Here is an 8101-nt window from a genome sequence, read left to right on the forward strand (position 1 = left end):
CTCTCTAAAGAGAAGCACAAATGGCTGAGAAATTCTTAAAATATTTTAATCCTTTGAAAATATTGTATTTTATCATATTTATCCCCTCCCAAATCTCTTCCCAGATCTACCCCTCATTCCATACCTAACCAACTTTCTGTACTTATTCATTTCTTAAAACTCTTCAAGAATAATTAATACTGCCTATATGCCCTCAGGTTCATGGCCATCTATTGGAGGGTGTAAAAGTTAGCAGGGTTCACACCCTTAAAGAAAATTAACTCTCCCCTTTGTAGCAGCTATCAATTACCAATAACTCTCCAGCTAGAGATGGGATTTAATCTCTCCTTCCTGCTCCATACTGTTGTTTTGTCTGGTTTGAGCTTGTATAGGCATTGTTCATGCTGTCACAACTGCTGTGAGTTTGAATGTTCACCTGTCCTTTTAGGTTTTGATGACTCTTCATACTAGTGGGAGATGAAAGTAATCATTAGTCTTACACAGCTCTACACCATTTGAGCTACAGTAACAACTGACCTGGTAAGATACGCCTAATAATAACATGAATGTCATGGAAGTAACCATTGGATTTGAGGCCTACTCCACAAAGTGAAGCTGATGGTTTGCACCTTTAACCAGGCCAAGTGTGGCTGGAGAAGTCAAAGACTCTAGGAAAGACCTGTCACTATTATTGCACAAAATGAATGTAGTTTAAACCAACTCCAAAATGAGTTATAAGCATGCCAATCTTATATCGTATCAAATTCTCAAATAATTAATACAAATTTTACATTATCAAAAAGTTAAAATATATTTATAATTATTGATGTATGTGCACCATGTACATGACTTATATCTTCAGGGATCAGAAGAGGATATAAGTTTCCCTGGAATTGGAGCTACAGACATTTATAAACCACCAGGTGGGTGTTGGAGAGTGAGCACATTTGAATCTCCCAACTACCGTCAGAAAATAGTCTTTGTTTAGTAGATAGTGGTTAACAAAGAGATTCACATGTCAACATGCAGAGAATAAAGGATTATGATGCCTATCAGAGAGGTTCCATCCAGCAACTGACAGGGGCAGATGCACAACCCAAACATTAGGCAGAGCTTAGGGAATCCCATGGAAGAGAGGTAGGAAGCAGAGAAGTTAAGAACACCACAAAAATATGACCCATATAATCAATAACTAGGGCTCATAGGGGCTCACAGAATCTGAAGTGACAATCAGGGAGTCTGAATGGGTCTGACCTAAGTCATTTGCTTATATATTATGGCTGTATAATAGCTTAGTGTTCTTGTAGGACTACTAACAGTGGGAGGAGGGGCTGTCTCTGACTCTTTGGCGTTCTTTTGGGACCCTTTTCATCTTAAGGGTTGTGTAGTCCAGCCTTGATCTAAGGGTATGTTCTAGTCCTATTGTAACTTCTTATACCATGTTCAGTTGATATCCCTGGGAGGCCTGCTCTTTTCTGAAGGGAAATGGAAGGGAGAGGAGTGAATATGGAAGAGAGGGGGGAGGGACTGGGAAGAGAGGAAGAAGGGGAAACTGCAGTCAGGATGTAATATATGAAAGAAGAATATAGATGATAGATGATAGGTAGATAGATAGATAGATACATACATACATACATACATAGATGATAGACACATAGATAGATGATAGATAGATAGATAGATAGATAGATAGATAGATAGATAGATAGATAGATAGATAATAGATAGCTAGATAGATAGATAGATATAGATGATAGATAGATGATAGACACATAGATACCTAGACACATAGATACATAGATAGATGATAGATAGATAGATAGATAGATAGATAGATAGATAGATAGATAGACAGACAGATAGATAGACAGATAGATAACACTATGATGTATTCAGCTCTAAATAAGACATATAAATCATACACAGTAGAAAAGGGAATAGAAAGATTGTAAAAGATAGAGTAGTAGATGACTATAACAAATTAGTGTTTTCTGAACACACGACTGTAGTTGTATATAAGAACTAACACTTGTTGTGACCACATGTTCAAGATATGTACAAGATCAAGCCAAAAAAAAAATCTTAACATGAAGGAAGGAGGTGTTCATGGTGTCTTACACATATCTGAAGAGCTACTGGAAAATAATGAATGCTAGCACAGGAAGAGTCCATTTTATTAAAGGACAAGGCTGCTGGTCCAATAGCTTACTCATGGTCTAATAGATGGTCCTACAGCAATGTACATACTGCCAGCAGTAAGTGGACTCAGTGGTTATTTAAAAATAAAACATGAAATTCAGAAGGAATAGTACTGAAAAGGATGAGGAGAAACTGGATGATTTGCATTAAGGGGTGGGTTTGATCAAAACACTTTACATGCAGGTATGAAATTCTCAAATGATAAAAAGAAAAGGAAAACAGAACAAAACAATTTTGCTTCATGTTATTAGATGTGTGTATTGAACTGTACTGTATATCATAAAGTGCCATATATTGATGTCCCTAAACCTCAGTACATCGAGATGTTAATGTTTTCATAATAATGGTCTTAAAAGAAAAAAATAAAAGCAAATGAATTTATTGTGGTAGGCCCTGATAAAATATGACCAGTATCTTATAAAAATATGGAATTTGTATACAGTTATGTACATATGGAAGACATACGAAGACACAAGACTCAGACAACCAACTCCAAGTCAAGAAGAAAGGCCTATAATAAATTCTTTTCTGTGATCTGTAGGAGCAATAAGCTCCAAAAATAATTTGATCTCAGACTTCCTCCTTTAAAAACTATTTAGAACTGTATGTGAATAAGTTTTCATGGTTAAAGACCCATCTCTGGCACTTTGTAGCAGTGGCACTAAGAAACTGATGAATCTGGCTTTTTGCATTAATTAAAATGGTCATACTGTAAGTTGCATGCCTCAGAGCATTCTGTTGTCACAATTGGCCTTGATTTCTTGAAGTGTTGGGGTTTAGTTGGAGTCTGGATGCACTGAGTGGTTTGGGGCAGAAGGCAGGATTTTGCCCCCAGACGGACAGATTCTATATGTCATCTGCTATGTGAACATGAGAATGAAAAGCTGTCTAGAGGATAACAAAAATAAACCAGAAGGTTTCCCATATGTTCTTATTATGGATCAAGGGAAAATGTCTTATGTGAGCCCTCAAAGGAGCAAAGACTAGTGTGAGAGGTTCCATGTGTTCCCATTGTTGGATGGAAGAGAAATGAATTTGTTCTCAACCTTAGTGGTACTTAAGGCTGAGAAAATGGCTAGTCATTCTAAATGAATTTTAACATCAATACATTTCAAAAATAAGGATTTTACAACCATCTCCCATCCTAGTAAGGTTTTTTTTTTTTTTTAAGTGATCCTTTTGGTCTTTTCAACTATGCTAGAAAAGGAAATAAGAAATTTATTCATTAAGCAAATAAAAAAGGTCACTGAAATATTCAGTGGAGAAAAACATTTGTTTACAGCCAGCAGTTACTCTTTTATCAGTAGCATGGCAGGGAGGTTTCCCCAAGAAGTCTTCTGAAGCCAACTGGTACGGCAATGTGCTTCTCTGAGTATGATGTAGAGAAAGTGAAGCTTGATGAAGCTATGAACATTTCTCTCATTTTCGTGGACAACCAGGACTTCTAGCTTTAGCATATAAACACAGATTACAGAGTCAAATTCATAATTTGAACAAGCTGTTAATAAATTTTCAATATAAGTATGTTCCATACACTGTTGTGGATACATTTACAGAAATAGTACACCTTATTCATGTTTCAAATTTATCCAAATTTTGTTGTTCTACATGGCAACCTGATATAAACTTCCAATAGCCTTTTCCTTTTACTATTTTCTCTCATGGTGCCTCTCTTTTGTGATAGCTGAAGATTTTAATTTTATATATAAGAAATTTTAAAATATTCAAGAATTAAGCAACTATTGGCTCACACCCACCAGAATAATAAATATCAATATTAAACCATATTGATACCAAGAAAGCAGTTCCTATCAATTAAACAACTTGTTCAGGGTCAGAGACCTTGAACATCTACAAAGGTTATAAACCCAAGTCCTGTGTGTGTGTGTGTGTGTGTGTGTGTGTGTGTGTGTGTGTGTGTAGATATCTTTTTAGTTTATTTCTTTTTTTTCTTTTTAATGAAAATAGATTATTTTTATACAATATATTGATTTCCCTCCCCCAACACCCTACCCACCCAAATCCTTTCTATGTCTCTTTTATTAGAAATTACAGAGATATGTAAAACACAATAATAAAATAAAACTAAGCAAACTAGAATATTAGAAAATATATAAACAATAGGAAAAAAGAGCCAAAGAAAAATTACAAGAAATGTATACAGAGACACACACATTTGCACAAAATGAAATCCCATAAAAATACAAATTAGAAAAAATATCTATGCTAAAGACCTGTAAGAAAAAAAAAGTTGCCCAGATGAATAACTATGAGAGGAAAAAAAAACTTCCTAAAATACCACTGAGTTCCTTTTGTGATACCAGAGGCATACCTCAATGTAATAAAGATGATGCGCAGAAAGCCCACACCGAACATCAGCCTAAACTGAGAGAAACTCAAATCCTTCTTTTGTTGACTCAGCCGGCATAGGATGAAAATTTGGATGCCCTCTTGACTCTTATTGACCTAATTTATTTATAGCACTTTATGGAAAAACTTACCCTAGCCTATCAACTTATGAATCTAAGAAGACAGTTAAAAAATAAAAAACAAACAAACAAACAATAAATTACACACTCTATGCCAGTGGTCCTCAACCCGTGATTCTGGACCCCTTTCACAGAGGTCATTTCACATTTCAGATATCCTGCATATGATATATTTATATTATGATTCATAACAGTAGAAAAATTACAGTTATGTAGGAGCAATGAAAATAAATTTATGTTTAGGGGTCACTATAACACGAGGAACTGTTTTAAAGAGTCAAAACATTAGTAAGGCTGAGAATTATTGCTTTATACAAAGACATACATTAATGGGCTCTTCAATGAAGGCTTTTTATTGTTTTTGTTTTTGATTTGCTTTGTTTTTTGCCTATAAAATACTCTTCTGTGAGAAACAACTGGAGAAAAATCTACCAATCAGGTTAAGGCATACTCACCACTGGCTATCTAATTGTCTATAGCTTACTATGGAGTTTTAAAGAAATACCCACCCTTCCCCTCTGCTTCAACTGGAGGTAAATAAAACTTCCACATTAGCATAGACTTTAATATTAATATTCAGATGTGTATAGTTATTTTATAAACATATACCCCATAACTTAAAAAAAATAAAGGAATGAGAAGGTGAGCCAAAATGAAATGAAAAGTATTTCCAAAAATGTAGTCTGGACTGAGCCATCTCCAACTCTATTTTATAGTAATAGAAACTGATAGATCTAGTGAACACTGTGTTAGATTCTTAGCATAGATGACATTTACTCAAGATCCACAACCAGCTGAAGTAAATACAGGATTTTATATAAAATAATTAAAAGAAGCTCTGAATTCAATGCAAGGAACAAGAGAGTGATGGAATTTAACAGCACATTTGTTTATTATGTTAAGAGAAAATTCAGGCACAAAATGTCAATGGCATGTTTTTACATGTAATGAAGGTACAAAGTGGATTTCAGAGATATGCAGAAAACATTGGTCATGGAAGCTAAAGAAAAGATGAGGAAAGATTTAGGAAGATCTCATAATTTGGTAAAAAAAAATATACTTGTAAGGAATTCTGTCTAAGCCATTAGAAAACAGTACAATGAGTACAGTTCACAACAATTTAGTGTGTACTAGATGAGAATTAAAAGTGATGTGAAGAGACAGCAGTCAATAAATGCTTATCACACAAACACTGTGACCCAGGTCACACAGCACCCATACAAAAGCAAAACAAAACTGGAGTAGTGGTTATCCCAAGTCTCCAGAGGCAAAGGAAGGGGATACCTGGGGCTTGCTGACCAAATGATATAACTGAGTTTGTGAGTTCCAGACTCAGTGGGAAACCCTGTGTCCAAAAGTAAGATAGAGAACTACTGAAGAGGACACATGACACTAAACTCTGGATTCCATGTGAATATTCACATTCATGAATAAATGCAAACATGAACATGTTCCCATATGAATATGCTCAAAAATGAACATGTTCACACATTAATGTGAACACACACACACACACACACACACACACACACAAATACACACACAGTACTACAAGCTAAGAGTTCTAAGACCACCAAACCAAAGAATAATGAATATCTGAGATGGAAAAATTGTCCTTATTTTCTTAATGCACACACTATATTTAATAAATGTACCAATTAGAATTCTAAATAAATTAAAATTAAGCAAATTCTCACTTATATTTGTCTGGTTTAAAATTGCAGCCTTTTAACTTCTTCTTTGCCTTGTCTTTCATCTTGTTAGGTCTATTACTTTAACACAAACTGTGATGGACATCCTTCCCAAATCATCATCACTGGAGTCTAGTTGGAAAAGACTCTTCCACCACTGTCTAGAACTGAGGAAGGGAAGAGAAAAGCAATTTTCAGTTTCATGGAAATTGCTGAAGAATGTCTGGCTTTCTTAAGTTCTTGCTCAGAGCAACACTGGGAGGTCTGCTCGAAAGTCTAGAATGTTGTTATCACAGTCTTACAAGTGTCATTTTTCAGGTAAGGGACACATTAGACACTGTCACTTGGATGGAAATCTCAACCTAATTGCCAGGATGAAGAAGTAAGGTTCAAATTATGGACTTGGATATAAACTCTTGGAATTCTATCTGTGTATAAAGTAGACCTATTTGTATCCTATTGCCCTTTTCATTCATATAAATTATGAGAGACTGACATTCACATAAATGAATGTTCCTGTGTAGAGAGAGATAGAACTTTACGCCACTTGTTTGTAAGTACGATGAGTAGCATATCTGTTTCAGAGCCAGCCTGGAATTGAATTATGGCCCAGCTGCTTATTAGTTCTGTGAATTTGAACATGATTTTGAGAAACTTCTCTGTTTAGTCCTTGGATTCTTCTTACACAGTATGAAAAATAATTTCAATGAGTAATAAACAGTAATTCTAACAGTGTCCAGTATACAATAACTGTTCATGAGGATTGACTGATACAACTGTCAGCTGTTGTTGGTATTATAAAGGGGACTGATTTCCTGGGAGTAAACCATAAAGTGAGGACCTGGATCCTTCTACTTCTATGCTGCAATGCTCTCTGGATTTCTGGAAAGTGTTAGTTGTGCTGTAAAAGCAAGAAAATTCATGTTACTTATTTGCATATATGGAGCAATTGAGAGACAAGTAAACCAACAGTTTGGGATTTAAATGACTAAAAATAGATTTATGTTCTCAAAATTGACTTGAAAATAAACTGAGAAAATGAAGACATCTACTTCTCCATGTCTTGAAGACATAACTTTCTTTAGCTTAACTATTTTCTGCTCACATCTGAGACATTGAGGAATATAACGCTTGTATGTTCATTCTCATTTCCTATCTTTTATTCACTCCTATTACCTAAAGTTATATTACAGTCTGCTAAAATCTGTTATCATAGTAGCTCAAATGTTAGATTCTTTTAACAAGATGGTAAGTCAAGGTAATTTCTGGAATACTTCTAGATTCCAGAGTTGTGGTGAATGATGGCATTCAAGCCTCCTTCCACTTCTGCCTTGGTACTTGATGGTGCTCTTTCAAAGAATGTCAGTGCACAGGCATTGTGACTACATACTACAGACTAAACCAAGTTGAAATTCTACATTACATATCAATGAGAATGCATTGTCTATTGCTTTAAGCAGAGAACACTTTCTTAGTATGTTATACTTCTGCTAACAAAATAATAGCAGTTGGTTAAATATGTTTGCTTGTTTGACTTAGGTGGCATGTTGAGGGAGAAGATATTCTGCCTTGGATTTGATTGGTTAAATATTGTACCATATACCTGGATCATTTTTCTTTGAACCACTATCCCATCATGGTGAGTTGATTGATTACTGGTGGTGTCTTCAAGGAGTTTACCAAATGGATTTGTTTTCATCTTTTTTTGAATAATTACCATCACTGGCATATGAAAACAGAATG

At 35.0% G+C, this 8101-nt stretch overlaps 1 long non-coding RNA gene across 1 annotated transcript; it reads right to left on the reverse strand.

The window, feature by feature from the left end:
• Positions 1–6364: 6364 nt before the first annotated feature.
• On the reverse strand, positions 6365–7718 carry LOC131896860 (uncharacterized). Its single transcript, XR_009375530.1, has 2 exons — positions 7633–7718; positions 6365–6525 (listed from the first exon to the last, which is right to left on the reverse strand). It is a non-coding gene; the product is annotated as an uncharacterized LOC131896860 (long non-coding RNA).
• Positions 7719–8101: the final 383 nt, after the last annotated feature.

This window comes from Peromyscus eremicus, chromosome 1, assembly GCF_949786415.1.
Source record: "Peromyscus eremicus chromosome 1, PerEre_H2_v1, whole genome shotgun sequence".
Classification (NCBI taxonomy): domain Eukaryota; kingdom Metazoa; phylum Chordata; class Mammalia; order Rodentia; family Cricetidae; genus Peromyscus; species Peromyscus eremicus.